Raw genomic sequence first — 16,477 nt, forward strand, 5'->3', positions numbered from 1 at the left:
AAAGAATAACTTCTCCAAAACACATTACAATTAAAAGGTCAAAAACACGAACTAGATTAAAAACTATAAAGTGCTAGTAAACTATACACAAAGGCAAACAAATGAAAATAATACCAGATATCTCTCATCAGCAGCTCTCAGAGCGAGGACATATATTTCAATCCCTGAAAGTTGGCAGTTGCCAAGAAAGACAGTTATAACAAGTAAAGATTTTTTTTAGCTGATTAAAAAAAAAAACAAGAACTTTTCAAAGACAAGCATGAACTAAGCCAGTTCATGACCTCCAATTCAGAGCTGTGGAAGACATTCAAGGGAGCACATAAACACAGAGGAGGAAGAACAACAGCCTCAATAACAGGAAGACCAAAATAAAACTCATGAGAATGAAATGAATAAAGGAAGTAAGCGGTCATGTCCCACACAGTAAACCAACAATCCTCGAAAACTAAGAGAGGAGAAATCCCAGACAAGCATTCTTGTAACTACACTAAATGGGAACAAACTGGGAGCTGGAGAAGAAAATAAGGATGCCCACACTCTCCATTTTTACTCAATGCAGTAACTGAAGTCTTGGCTAGAGGAGTTAGACATGAGAAGGGAAGAAAACAGATACACCTAGGAAGGAAGAGGGAAGATGGTTCTTGTTTGCAGATGGTGTTATAAGCTTAAAAGACTCTAAAGACTAACAGAAAACTCATCTCTCATTAACACTTTCAGCAAAGTGATAGGATCCAAAAACCAACATGCAAAAATCAGTAGCCTTTCTATATACTAATAACAGCCTTGTTGAGGAAGAAAACAATAAAAAAACCCTCCCATATACAATGGACTTTTTTTAATGTAGGAAACTAGGAAATATAAATCTAACCAAGCAAGCAAATGACTTCTACAGAAAAATTTCAAACACTGGAGACAGTAACTAAATAAGACCCTAGAAAATGACAAGACCTCCCATACTTGTGCATTGGCAGTTTTAGTATTATGTTATCTGCTCTCTTACTTAAAGCAATCTGCAGAGTTGATGCAATTCTTGTGTAAATGGCAATGAGTTTCTCCACAGAACACTAAAAAGACTCTGCCTTAAAATTCATACCCTGAGTGAAATGATAGACTCTAGATATCCCCTATGCGGAAGGAATTAGCAATAGGGTGGGAGGATGGGGGGAATGAGGGAGTGCGGGAGGAGAGGAGGGAAGAGGGAACTGGGATTGACATGTAAAACAAGCTATTTAAAATTAAATTTAAAAAAATTCATACAGATGCAGGAAAGACTCCAAAGAGACCAAGAACTCCTAAGCAGAAAAGGCATTGTTGGGAACCTCACAGTACCTATCTCAGTTATACTGCAAAGCCACAGAAATGCAACAACATGGTACTATCACAAAAGCTGTTACAAACTTAGAGACCTAGAAATAAAATTACAAAACCAGAGCCATTTGACTTTTGACTAAGTTCTCTGAAACACACATCAGGGAAATACAGCCTCCTCAATAAATGACACTGGGAAAACTAGATATCCACATACAAAGAATGAAATAGGACTATCTTTCTGCCTAACAATTGTCAACTCAAAATGAATCAAATACTTTAGTGGAACATCCAAAACTCAAAAACTTCCTGAGGAAAACATGTAAAACACAGGCAACGACATCAGAAAAGGCTTCTGATAGCACAGGGGAAAATGCCAATCATGGATAAATGGGAATAAATAAGATGTAAAAAGATTCTTCACAGAGAAGGAGCAAGAATGAGCAATGGAAAGACAGTCTAAAGAACAGGAGAGCAATTTTTGCCAAGTACACTTCCCACCAGGGATTCATTTCTAGGACCTACAAAGAACTCTAAAAATTAAATACCAAAGATCATCAAATTTTTCAAAAAGTCAGCTCTCAAAGAAAGAAATGCAAATGATTAATAAATATTTGAAAAGGTGTTCAATACCTTAGCCGTGAGGGAAATAAATGCTAGTTAACACTCCCGTCTCACCCGGGGCAGAATGGCTATCATCAAGAGGAGTTAAGAGGGTGGATATGATCAAAATACAACACACGAAACTGGAAGAATTGATAAGGCTTTTTTAAAGAAAAGAAATGAAATCACAACAAATTCTGGCAAGGCTGTGGAGAAAAATGAACACTTTCCCACACCCGGTAAGAATGTGAACTTGTGCAGCCACTGCAAAAACTGATGCAGCCACTTTTCAGGACACCAAAATCAGAGTTCTCATGAGTCTATCCAATCCTAGGTGTACACCTGGAGGAGTCTAAGTCAGTACGTTACAGAGATACCTGGACAGATGTGCTGCTCATTCATAATAGCCAAGGGATCAGCCTAGACATCAACAGATGAATGGATAAAGAAAATGTGGTCCATGTGGGATTTTATTCAGCTGTAAAGAGAAATAAATTATGAGATTTTTCAGCAAAATGGATGGAACTGGAAGTCACACTAAGTGAAATAAAGCCAGGTTCAGAAAACAAACATTATGTGGCTTCAACTATATTCAGAATCTAGATGTAGGGGGTGTGCATAAAAGTATGAAATGTGCTATATGATGGAAGAGGTCTGAAGGGAGCGATGATGGCAGAGGCTAGTGCAATGTATTTAGAATGAAAGCAGCAAGAAAGACTATTTGAAGAGACAAACGAGACCAGTAAGAGCGGAAAAGGGCAACATGTGGTGGGCAATTAGGAATGAACTATCATGATATACATGCATGAAAATGTTAGCAAAACCAATCACTTGGTATATGTAAAAATTAAATTCTATCTGCATTATACATAGACCTCTGATTAGACAGGTAGGAATAGATGGATACTTGCATGAAAACAAAATTACACCTTTATGAATACACAGATGACCTTGTTTAATCCTTTATATATTCAACCTACATGTATTTCCGTTCTTTCAAAATAGTCTAAATACATTTATTTTCAGCAACTGGGAGTTTATACCCAAGGTGAATCTGAAGGTACCCTAAACTGAAAGCTATGATGAATACTCAAAAGCAAAGTGTTTAAAATGTAAGAAGAATCCTTACCACTTACATTCTACAAGAGTAAAGGTGTGTGAAAAGAGGTTTCCTCAGCTCAAATAACTCTCATCCAGCAGGGGCAAAACCAGGATGAGCCCGGATACCTACATTTCATCAAGATTCAAGGTGATTTTTTTTCAAAGGAGAAGTTCAAGCATCAAGCACTCCAAGGTGTCAAGCAATGTTGCACTGGCCCCGGAAGCCCCAGGTACCTAGCACCTGTTCACAGGTTCTAATATAGACAATACTGTCTACTTTTGCATTTATGTATCTTCATTTATCAGACTTCTTATGATTGGATTTCCTTGTGCTTTGCCTGGGGGGGGGTGTATCGCTCTGTCAACACTGATGTTTGGAGTTGTTTATATTGTCTTCCTGAAATAATAGTCTGCTGCTTATCTTATATATCAGTGTCTCTATGTTCAGTTAATGTGTGACTATCTTCCTGAACTTTTGATCTGTTTGCAAAGAGGCATATGAGGTCTAAATGTTGGTCTTAGCTAGGAGTCTATGGCTCCTTTCGCCACTTCCCTGGACCACATGTGACTGTGCTTATTGTCATCTTGACATTATTTACCTTTTAAAAACAGAATCAGCTTCTTGTCTTTCTCTTAGGAAATTACTCTCTAATTCCTCCAAAATATGAATATGGCCATTGACTTTGGAGCTGTCCTTTTAAACTTAGCACTAGAGTTTGGATTAAAACCAAACAATGCTGAAAGCTTACATCTGCTGGATTTGCAGTGGGGACACAGACTCAAACACAGCTGGGAACTAAGTCATTGTGAACAAATGAAATGCTGAGAAACAGAGGAAAAAGTCTGCAGGAGAGAAAGATAGAGTAAGGAAGTTCTTCCTTTCTGGAGTGGTTGCTTGAATCCTAATGTAGCTGCTCCCACCTGTGGCCTGTGTGCTGAACTAACCAACACCTCCTTTTTTAAGGTAGATGGACTTGGGTGTCTTTCCTTTACAAAGGAAAAGCCTGACATAAAACAATGTATGTATAGATCTGCATAAAGAACATGCCATCCACCCAAAAAGTAATAGCTAGGTCCAGAGACCTACCACTTAGTCTGGTGGGAATCCATATTCACAAAGAGTATGGATTTGTACTTGGTGATTATTAAGTGTGAGCCAAACCTTCAGGAGCGTTTAATAAGCTAAACCCAATCACTGTCACTGTCAAGCAGGGACAGCACATCCTTAGAACATTGCTTCTGTGTTTCCTATGGGAAAGCAGCAAAGGCTTAAAGCACTCTGAAAATAATTGTATCTTGTTCCATATCATAAATGCTTTCTGGGTTTGCATTTAGGAGTGCACTATGAAAGTGAAGTGAATGGGAAAGTGATGCCACAGAAAATGACACATGGATATCACCACCACCAATTATCTTAGTCCCTCATAGAGGGAGTCATCTGAGCCACAGAAAAAACAATGGCCTGATAATATTCACTGTCACTGCATAGTCCTCCTTGTCTACTCTAAAAGTTAAGGCTACCTTTGTTGCCAGTATACATAAGAAAATTTAAATCGATAGACATGTCATTCAGAAAAAAGCTAACAGACAAATAATGGAACTAACAGACATCATAACTCAGATGGACCTAAAAGATATATACAGAACATTTCCCCCAAACACAGAAGAATATACCTTATTCTCAGTGTCTCGTGAAACCAAAACTGGACCATACACTCATTGACAAAGCAATTCTCAACAGATAGAAGAAAACTGAAATAACCCACTGTGTCTTAGCTGAGCCCCTGGATTAAAGCTGGATTACAACAACAGAAACAACAGAGAGGCTACAAACTCATGGAAACTGAACAACTCTAACTGAATGACTATTGGTCAAAGGAAGAAATAAAGAAAGAAATTAAAGACTTCATAGAACTTAATGAAAATGAAGGTACAACATACCCAAGATCATAGGCCATAATGAAAGAGGTGCTAAGATGGATGGTGTAGCATGCCTTTAATCCCAGAACTCAGGAGGCAGAGGCAGGCAGAGCTCTGTGAGTTCGAGGTCAGCCTGGACTACCCTCTGATATACAAACAATACATAGAAAAAGAAAGCATCAAAACAACATCCTTCACAATAGCCACAGATAATATAAAATATCTTGGTGTAGCTATAATCAAGCAAGTTTAAGAGTGACTGATAGGAAATTTAAGTCTTTGAAGAAAGGAATTGAAGAAGATATCAGAAAATGGAAAGATCTTCCAAACGTACGGATCAGTAAGATTAACATAACAAAATTGACCATCTTACCAAAAGCAATCTACAGATTCAATGCAATGCCCGTCAAAATCCCAACACAATTCTTTACAGACCTTGAAAGAATAATATTCAACTTCATATGAAAAAAACAACAGGATAGCTAAAAAAAATCCTGTACAGTAAAGGAACTTCCAGAGGTATCACCATCCCTGATTTCAAGCTGTACTACTGAGCTATAGTAATAAAATCCCCATGGTTTGGCATAAAAACAAGCAGGTTGATCCATAGAATTGAATCAAAGAACCAGACGTAAATCCACACGCTTATGGACACTCAATTTTTTGACTAAGAAGTGAAAATTATACAATGGAGAAAAGAAAACATCTTCAACAAATGATGCTGGCCTAACTGGATATCTGCATGTAGACGAATGCAAACAGTTCATATCTATCACCATGCATAAAACTCAAGAGCAATCCAGACACTGAACCTGATAGAAGAGAAAGTGGAAAATAGCCTTGAACACACTGTCACAGGAGACAGTTTCCTGAACATAACACCAGTAGCATGGACATTGAGATTGATAACTAATAAGTGGGACCTCATGAAACTGAAAAGGTTCTGTAAAACAAAGGACACCATCAATGGGACAAAATGAGAGCCCAGAAAATGGGAAAAGGTTTTCATCAACTCCATATTTGACAGATGGCTAATATTCAAAATATATAAAGAACTCAAGAAAACTGAAAATTGATAAACTAAATAATCCAATTTATAAGTGCGATACAGATCTAAAGAGAATTCTCAACAGAGGAATCTCAAATGGCTGAGAAACACTTAAAAAATGTGCAACATCCTTAGTCATCAGAGAAATGCAATTCAAAATAATTCTGAGATACCATCTTACATTTGCCAGAACGCCTAAGATCAAAATCACCAATGACAACTCATCCTGGCAAGGATGTGCAAGGGGAACACTCCTCCACTGCTGGTGGGAGCATAAACTTGTACAGCTGCTTTGTAAATCAATACGGTGGTTACCCAGAGAATCGGGAATCACTCTGCCTCAAGACCTAGCTATACCACTCCTGGGCACATATCCAAAAGATTCTCCATCCTATCACAAGGACACTTGCTCAAGTATGTTCATAGGGGCTTTTTTCATAATAGCCAGAAACTAGAAACAACCTATATGTCCCTATATGAAAAAAATGGTGATACATTTACACAATGGAGTATTACTCAGCTGTTAAAACATCATGAAATTTGCTGGCAAATGCATGGAACTATAAAAGATCATCCTGAGTGAGGTAACCCAGACTCAGCTGCTGGGTGGGTACCTCTGTCCTGCTTCAGTGAGCTCCAGCTTCAGCTGTAGGGCAGGCATGGCATGAGGTAATGAGGTAGTGAAAACTTTCCCATACCATTTATCCCTCCACACCCATAGGTTTTGCAGGCAATAAGAAAATTTATTACATTATCTTCCACAGAGCTAAAAAATCTGACAGTAGATCTGAGACCCACAAATGTGTTTTCCTATGCTACAGTCTCTTGGTAAGTCTGACGTTTACTTTCACTGGCTAAATTTTAAAGCACTAAAAGAATTCCCATTCCTTATGCAAATAATCAACGAGCAAGCTTAATCAGTGGTATATGCTATATGAGGAGACATAAATATTTCATAAATAACCAACTAGAGAATGTACAAATAGGCTATTCAAGAAGGAAAAGCAAATGCTATCTTTCTCTCCTCCTGGCTGGACAAGCTCTACCAAATTGAGTAATCCAAGTTTCTACCAATTTGACATAAGCGTGGAAGTCAGCCTGCCTCCCTCCCCTGGGCTTTGCCCTCTAGCTCGTTAGATGGTGGTGCACACCCTCCTAGAATGGACATGGTGCCAATATGAAGTCCACAGGAAACAAAGGTTCAAAGAGGAAAATAACACTTGGCCATCAACTCTATCAAGTGACAGGAGGATCTAAAACAAAGTCCATCCCAGCAGGATTGACATCTAGACACCCTCCAATAGAAACAATGTGAAAACAATGTCGGAAAGGCAGACCATGGCAGCAGCGTCCTGCAAGAAATACCTTTGCTCAGAAAAGTCAAATTTCACTCATAGAACATGAAGAGAAACCTACCTATGTCAGAACATTGTAAATATTAATGAAACAATTCAAAGTGAGCATGATTTATACACTGTAAATTCACTTGTAAATATGAGGGACTGTCATGATGACCATGTTCACACCAATCTCTCCAGCAGGTGAGATGCTGATGTCATGGAGTTGGGGACTCGCACCTTGAGTGTTACACTGTAATTGTCTATTTGTCCCTTATCTGAACTTCAAACACCTCAGCAGAGGGACTCTGCTGTATTTGTCACTTTATCTTTGCTTAGACAGGCGTCTATTACTGCTCCTGTGAAGTAGAATGAGTAGATTCTGAATCCTTGTTACTACTCAGCCTTCCGGCTGACGGTGGAATACCAGTGTGCAAAGTGAAACGGCAAACACCCATGCGCTCAGGAATAATTCCCCATCTGCCAAAACTGGCTGCTGCCCCACTACTAGAGCTCTGGCTTCACGAGAGAAGAGCTCAGAAGAAACATTCACTGAAGTTGGTCGTTAAAAAGGGGATGACAGATAAATGTCTTGAGCGTGGCTCAAGGCTGAACGTCATGATATTCTTCTTCTGTGGCAGGTGCTGCGGCCTAATTTTCATAGCATCACAGCTGAAAATAATATCTGCACTACCCTAGAAGAAGCTTTTCTGTTTGCCACACTTTGCACTGCTTAATCAGACTGAGCCAGAATGGAACTGCCGGCAGCCCACTTTCTACAGCAAGATTGCACTCTGCAGAAAGAACAAATGGGCGGCTCTCATCAACGGCAGCAGCATGACCTCAGCCTTCCTCAGTCTCCTGCCCTCTCTCCCTTCATTTCTTTCACCATTGTTGCCCACATTTCGTATGCTTAGCATTGTGGTAGGCAGCAGTGAGAGAAAGGCCTGGCTATTCATTTGTGGGAACATGGAGGAATAATTGCAAGGATACAGATCTTTCTAGGAACTAGACTTCACCAAGTTGATAGACTGTAGCAGCTTGGGGGCGGGGTATGTCAGTCCAGAGCTTGGATGAGTAGAGTCAGGCCCTCAGTGCTAGCATGGAGAGGTTACCTAGAAAGCAATAGAAACCCATATGCAATCAAATGCTAATAGGCATACCAGAATGGGGCTGAAACATCTCCTGTGTGAAGGCCTCAGCAACCGTTTCCTAAAGATGCTACAAAACACCACACACAGCTTAAGCTACCGTGGTGCTTCAAGTGACAGGAGCTGAGGCAGCTGGCCCTAGCAGGCCACCTGAGTCTATCACGATGCCTGCAGTACAGTGGCCTTTAAATGAAGCCCTGAGGCTCAATTGCTGCTAGGCACATTGGATCCATTGATTTTCCAGGTTCTCAGAACCCTGTACTTTCTGATGATTATGCTTTCCTTCATCCACAGAATCAGCTGTATGCTGAGATGTGTCCTGGTTTCTGCCTGAGCCCTCCTTTTCTTTGTTTAACACTCAGGGCTCTCCTGGCTATTCTACTCTTCAGTGTGTAGTCCCTGTCAATTTTGGTTGATTTGAATAGCTCTGGGCACTCCCATGCTAAGCACAAGGTCCACAACCTACATCCTACTAATGAGCTGTCGCCACCATTGGACTGGCTGTGGCCTACAAGCTATACATCCTCAGCATTCATTCAGACGACAGCACCACAGGAACCTAGAACATTCCCCACCCCTACCTGCACTGTTTATACAGCTTTTTTTGGCAAACTATTCTGTAAATATTTATTAATAAACTGTTCTCCTTTATACTTTGCTAGTGGAAAAAAAAGAAAGCAGAACTTCTCTGTGTATAGGATTTCACGCTTTCGCAATGACAACTGTGTACAGGATGACCTTGAATTCCCACAGTTATGCCTCTTGCTCTAAATTGTTCCTGGAGTTTTACTTGTCAGCCTTCAGCGCCTTCCTACCTTTCTTCAGTCCAAGGTATGCAGACTGAGTTGATCTCAGTACCTGGCTCACCTCATGTTTTCATTATTTTCCATGCGTGGCCTGCCATACTTTGTTAATGACAACTTATTTTTTAAGGTATAATAAGTATACCTGGCTCCCCCAGCCAAAACTCAGTTCAGGTTGTACCACTGACTTGTCTGTAATGAACCATAAGGTTTCCTAGAATCTCCCATCTAAGAGAGCCATAACCACAAATTTCGTGGCCACAGTTCTCTTGGTTTCCTGTGTCATCTTGTCTTTGTATATTCTTAAATAGTTAGGTTTTTAAAATCTTAGTTGTTTTAAATATAGTTTTAAAAATTATGCTATATGTGATCTTTACACTCAACTTTTCAGTTAAGATTATATCATTAAGAATCAATAATGTTGTTAAGAGTCATTTAGTCTACTTGTTTTTTTTTGTGGCTATTTGTGTATATGTGTTTATGTGGGCAGAGTGGCTGTGAATGTGAGTGTGAGTGTGGGTGGGTGTGCACGCACACAGGTAGAGACCAGAAGTTGACCTCAGTGCCTTCCTCACTCACCCTCCACCTTACTCCTTCAGTCCTTTCACTAGTCAGTTCAACTTAACTGGGTAGCCAGAAAACTCCCAGAGATCTTCTCCCCTCTGTTTTAGGATCACTGGTGTCCATGGCCATGCCCAGTGTTTTTACACTGGCGCTAGATTCGAGCGCCAGTCCTTGGGCTAGCACGGCAGTCATCTTACAGCAAGGCCATCTCCCCAGCATCCTATGCCCTTTTGATGGCTGTATGCTATTCCCCCATGTGACAGCACCGTGCTTGCTACTTTATCCACTCCCTAGCAACAGACAGTAAAGTTCCTTCCATGTTTCTGCTTACTGGAAACCAGACTGCAGTGTATATTAGAATGCATGTGTCTCACTGAAAATGTGCCCATTTGCTCAAGAGCTGGATCACAGATGTGGCAAGTGATCAAAATACCACATGATATCCTACCAAAGTTGTGTGTCCCTGCAGCAAGGTGTGAAGATCTTTTGGACCCACACATTTTTTTCAATATGGTCTAGGGCCAACCAAGTACATATAAATGAAACCTCAGTGTAGCCTTGGCTTTCACTAACACACTTGTTACCATCACTGCTTATGGTTATTGACGAATTTGTATTCTGAATTCCTCAAGGTTTCTCTTGCCATTCTCCAAGTAGAACTCACTTTTGGTTTGGCTTTTATTGCTTATGTTGTTTTTATTTTGTTTTGCTTTTTGAGAAAGGGTCTTAGGGATTCCAGGCTGGCCTGACCATGAATTCATGATCCTCTTGCCTTTATCTCTTAAGTGCTGGGATTGCAAGATATAAGGGGTCAAACCATGGACTTTGTGTGTTCTAGGAAAACACTCTACCAACTGGGCTGTACCCCAGTCCACACCACAGGACTAATTTTTGTGTATTGTCCTGTTCTCTTTTCTTTAGGGTCGCTCACTATCTGGGGCCATCGAGCCTGTTCACTGATTGATCTGTCCCCCTCAACTAGAATGAAAAGATTTTGGCTGCCTTGTTCACTCTTCTGCCTCCAGTGGCCAGAACTGAGTCTAGCACAGCATAGACAGGTGAATACACAAGGGACAGAGTCACGTGATGCATTAAGCCTGCACAAGAGCATTGTTCTAGGACCAGATGTGCTGAGTTTCCATCTCAGCTTCTCCATTTTACTCCCGAGTTGCTCCATCTGTGAAAAGAAGTGCTTTATGCCGTGTCCTGAGAGCCTTAACATCGAGTTAACACCCATAAAGGTTTTAGAATAAAACGGATATAGCTGGTGCTGGATAAATGCAGTTATCATGAAGGGGTAAGCATTGCCATTACCTTTCACTGGCTTGAGTGTAAAGGGCTTAAACTATCCTGGGCCTCAGGAGCACCCTGTTTCCCGTCAGGTTCAGTATCTACCTGGTTTTGCAGTTCTGGTTCTCATAGCCAGAAGAAGGGGATTGGTAAGCACAGAGGTATACTTTATTGTCCAGAAAAATCCTCCTGTCACTGATGCTAAAGAAGCTGAACTGGGTAGGTGTCCCAGTTTTCAATAAGTGAGTGTCTCACAAGCCATCTCCCATACTCCCAACATCACAACACACACACACACACACACACACACACACACACACAGTTACAGAGCTTCCCACCCTCTTTTTATTTCCCCTCATATCTTCAAAAGAGAAGACAGGTAAGTTAGGAAGATGAGACCACACAAGACAAGGAAAGAGAGAAACTGCAGAATAAAGAAAGGAAGAAGGGCAAAAGGAAGGGGGGGATACTTCAGGCCAGCCATGGCATGGCATTGATCACCTAATGTAAACAGTACAATGCTGAAATCAGAGTCCAAGGAAATCCCGCCCAAACCCCACAGGGAAATGCTTTCACTCAGAAATGTGGAGAGGCTAGGCAAAGCGGTATGGGAAAAGAGTTTGGGGATGACCAGAGGCCTGGGTCAGGCAGCAAAGGCAAACCTCTCCATCTTACCTGGGGGATGCTGGCCCCGTTAAAACTGTAGTCCCCAGTCAATGTCACCTTAGTCCAGTGCTTACCTCAGTCTGTAACCAGGAATCCCGCTCCATTTGAAGCATCCCTGGCCTCAAAGTGGTAAGCTTGGCCTTGATTAAACACGCCAGGGGGCCCTGCCCCAGTGCATTTCCACTGAGATTCCCGGCCGATTCCTCAGGAGGAACTGTTTCCATTTGAGATGGACCCGGGATCCTGGCCAGGACCAGATGCCTCTCAGAGCCAAATTCCGTGACAGCTCACAGAGAGGACTCCAAAGGGCTTCAGGGAGCCCCTGGGGGTGGGCAGCGAGCCGGGGGCGCGGCTGGGACCAGCCAGGCCCCGGCTGCCCACTCGTGAAGGTCCAAGTCCACACCTTTGGGGGACCGGCTTCTGATTGTTTGTCCCCGCTCCAGCACGACAGTGCTGAAATGCAGGAGCGCCCCAAGATGCCCCGCCGCCAATGGGGGACTTCTTCCTTCCCGCGTCCTTGGCGGGCGGGAGAGCACTGATGGGCGGGGGACCCCGACTGATCAGGGTTGTCGCCGACCTTGAGGCTACAGTGGGGTGTGCATGCGCCAAAACTAAAGAGCGGGCACGCGCAGGCGCGCACGGACACACTCACTCACACACACTCACACACTCACTCACACACACTCACACACACACACACACACACACACACACACACACACACACACACACACACACATGCACAGCAGTCTCTACTTGGCACATCACTCCCGGGAAGCTACTGTCCTTAAACAGCATAAAGCACAGGAGAGGAAACTCTGTGCTGGAGACATCATGCCAAAGACCAAATTTGGGATGATCTTTATTTTAAGGTTTGGATTGAAGCTTCTCAGAAAGTAAAAGAACTCAGGACAAATTTCATGCTCCAGGCATGTGGGAGCTGGAGACATTGGTGCCTAATTGCAGATGTGATCTCCGTGGCTTAGAGGGAGGAAGGAATCACTGATACTGGGGCTTTTCGTACTCTGACTCCTTGCGTGCCAGCGCATCAGGGGTTAAGGCTACACCACGTGCCTGCAGGCTTTCCCAAGCAGGGAGCGGGCGGTGCAGGCGGGGGCACTGGGGAGAGCCGGGGATCTCCCGCCCGCTGGGCTCCTGAGGCGCTTCCCGCCCAGTGCTATTTATAGATCGACTTCCAGCTGCTGCAGGGAGCTCACCCGCCAGGCCAGGGCATGAGGAGCTGCAGGAGCCTTCCAGCAAGGAATTTTCATAAATTCTCTGAATGGCAAATCTGTTGATTGTTGCAGTTCAGTCTGACTACCATATATGTTTCAAGTTGGATTCCATCCCCCCCTCTCTCTCTCACACACACACACACACACACACACACACACACACACAGGCAAGCACGCAGAGGCTTGGGATCTGAGACCATTTGCAGCACCTTGTGAAAGCAACCAGGAAGCTTGTTATTGTGAGCTATAGGAGTCCCCTTTGTAATCAGATGTTCGATTAAAAAAAAAAAGACAATTCTCCGTTGATTTGAAAGTTCTTTTTCACATTTCCTGCAACCTTCAACCTATTAGCAGGTAGGCTTCATAGACATGTGTCCAGTAAAATACACACAGAAAATTCAAGAACGCTGAAACAAATCATATCCCCTGATCTCGGACTGCCTTTTGTCTGAGGACCCCGGACCTGTCTATTTGTGAGCATAGCTGCCTGTCTATTTGTGAGCCTAGCTGGGTGGTGTCTGTGGCAAACCAAAACACCAGAAGGTCCAATTCTGGGGCCACATATGGATTCTCAGAGCAGTGGACCACCAAGGTAGAGGGTGGGGGAATTCTTCTGCCTGGTTTCTTATACTCAGCATAAAATAGAGCAGATTACCAGTCTAGAAGATTCTAAACTGAAACTTTATCTCCAAGCCCCCTTCTGCAGTAATTTCTTCCTGAAAATATCCAGTCTCTGTGATACAGAAAGCCCTTGTGGTCCCCTGAAACTGCAGAGGGTCAGGAAATGGCATTGGCCTTCCATTGGAAAGGACAGAGCAGGCTGAGAAACCACCAATGCTGCAGCCTTCAGGGGGTCCCAAGTCACCCTCCCTCTGAGCCTGGGTCCTCTTCCTTCCCATCTGCAGAGTTTTCTTTTAGAGCTGACTTTGGTGCAGTAAACGCTCATTATTTAACTGCATTTAACCAGAATGATCCTAAACTGCTCTAATTCATCCAACTTAATTAAATTAAGGGCCAGATACAACTCCCTTTTGGTTCAGTCCCTTGTGACTCTGTTTTCACCCTGGATCGTTTCCCCCACCCTAAAGAACAGAGAGAACAGAGCACCTGGTCTCTATTCCAGTTACCAGCCAGGTTCCAGGATGCATCCTGGAGATTGCACAGAAAGACTTTGCTGCTTGCTCATTTTCATCCTGGCTGCTTATGTGGAGGTGTCGATTTGCTTTACCGTCTGTGCCTCAGGTCCTCATTTGTCATGTGTGAATAACAGTAATAGAAGCTACCTCATGAAGTTCATAGGAGATTAAATGTGGGCATCTGTATGAATTGCTTGGACCAGTGGCTAAAAGCTCAATAAACAGGAAATATTATGGCTGCCCAAATACGAGTTAGAATTGATTTGGATGAATTTGTGCAAAGGGCCTTTTCAATAGAATCTATTTTACCTATGCAAATCCACACTATAAAGTAGGGGTTTTTTTTTCACCTTTCTGCAGCAGATTCCCCAAAGGCATGTATAAAGGTGGTCCCTGGTCACCAACCTGCATTCTTTCTTCCACAGAAGGAAAACAGTTTTTCCAAGGGTCTTTAAAAAGTCCTTCTGTTAATCCACACACTACACTGACACCTGCTGTAGAGAATCCCCCACTTGGAGTGATCCAAGGCTGTCCTGGGATAACACTATGTGATATGAATATCTCTTTCATTCTGAGACTGCTCTATGACATTTTCCAAGGTGCTGTAGAGGAGAAGCGTTTCTCTTTAATTAAAGACACAAAGCTCAATGTAGGTCCCTATGTCCCCTTACTTCTCCTGAGAACTTAACCCGTGGAGAGTAAAAACTAGGTAGAAGCAGTAAGACTTGCTGCTCTCCTGGTCTCCAGTCTCCATCTTCCCTTCTTTAGAGGAGAATCCCTGGTTTTCAGTAAGGCATAGTTACACTGCTATGTTCTAAGGAATTATATAACAAAGTGTCATGTGGATGATTCCAAAACACCTCCCTGCATATGCTTAGCTGTGGAAATTTTGTAGCCTGGCACAGAAGAGGTCTTTGGACTCATGACAACACATCTCACATGCAAAAGAGGGTTTGTGTTTGCACCAATCACAGCCTTGCCTCTAACACCAGCCACAACAATTCCTCTACCAGGTGACCATGGGGTGTGCTCCGTAGAAATGCCTTCATGACTATCTAGAGTTCACTGAGGCTGACAAGGGCAAAAATCCTAGTACAAATGGATTGAAACAGCCATGGCAAAGGCTGTGCTTCTGAGGGGCAGGTCAGCTTTGATGGCTGTTTAGTTTTCTCGGTGCATCAAGAAATGTTCAAATTGACCAGCACTGGCATAACAGTAGTCCAATAGTAGTCCTTTTACTCAAAGAAGTCAAGGTAGCAGATGAGAGTCCAATAGCTGTTAGGCAAGGAATCACATTTCCCCATCCCCCAAATCTCTGCTTATGTATGGGAAGACAAACATCAAAAGAAGGCTTGCAATACAAATGTAAAGAACTTAGCATTAAAACCCAGGGTGATTTTAACATATTGTGATTTTTGATTTGGTTGCTGATTTCCTTTTAAGACAGGGTATCCCTGTATAGCCTTGGCTGACCAGGAACTATGTGAACTTGGCTAACTTTAAACTCAGAGTAACAGTGACTCAACTTGCCTAGTCCCCCAGAGTAACGTGGGAATGATGATCTTTCTCAGTAGAAGTGAAGCACTAATACCTAATACTAGAAAAGGCAGAATAGAGTCAGATGTTGTAGCCTGTGCACTCTTCACAGATCAGCTAGCTCTCTTTGGCAGCAGTAGACAATGGCCAGTCTGTGGCAATACCTGTGGCCTCTCTTCAGCTTTTCTGACTTCTGGGCAAGGTACTTGTTCTATGACAGAAGTTGATTGGTAACTTCTCGAGGTCAACAGTATCACCAAAGATGAAGGCTTATCGTCAGTTAAGGATTGATTTGGTCTGCTTTTTCCTAAGCTTGTGGCTGCTTACATTTAAATCCAATCTATGTAAGTCACAGATGAGTCAGAACTAATGAAGAATGTGAGTTTTTGTGCACGTGTCGGTGAACTTGGTTATATGGTTCTGTGGGCTGGGTATAAAAGTATGAAATTTCTAGAGCTGGCTATTGTGAACAATAGGCTGCACTCTCAGGCATGAGTTGAAGCTGTCTCTACACATAGAATTTCTTCCATGAAGAATTTCTTCCATGCAGCCTCAACTCATCTCTTCAGGTGTCTCATTTGATTGAACCATTTAGGATAATCTTCCTTACTAAAAGTCAACTGCTCATAGATTTAATTACATTAACAAAATGCATTTACCCAACATCCAGATTAACATTTGATTGAATGGCTGGGGAGTGAAACCCAAGCCCCTCCGACTCATAATTCTGATGATTATGACTGTCTGTTACCTTTTTGGTGTTGTGACAAAATGCTCTG

At 42.5% G+C, this 16,477-nt stretch overlaps 1 protein-coding gene across 1 annotated transcript in view; it reads right to left on the reverse strand.

Annotated features, from left to right (window-relative positions):
• The window catches only part of Kcnn2 (potassium calcium-activated channel subfamily N member 2), a 358,787-nt gene extending 346,410 nt beyond the window's left edge, over positions 1 to 12,377 (reverse strand). Inside the window, exon 1 of the mRNA XM_040741849.1 lies at positions 11,866 to 12,377. The gene's annotated coding sequence lies outside the window, so the exon portion shown is untranslated. The remainder of the gene's footprint in view (positions 1 to 11,865) is intronic.
• Positions 12,378 to 16,477: the final 4,100 nt, after the last annotated feature.

This window comes from Mesocricetus auratus, unplaced genomic scaffold (genome assembly GCF_017639785.1).
Source record: "Mesocricetus auratus isolate SY011 unplaced genomic scaffold, BCM_Maur_2.0 Super-Scaffold_6730, whole genome shotgun sequence".
Lineage (NCBI taxonomy): Eukaryota > Metazoa > Chordata > Mammalia > Rodentia > Cricetidae > Mesocricetus > Mesocricetus auratus.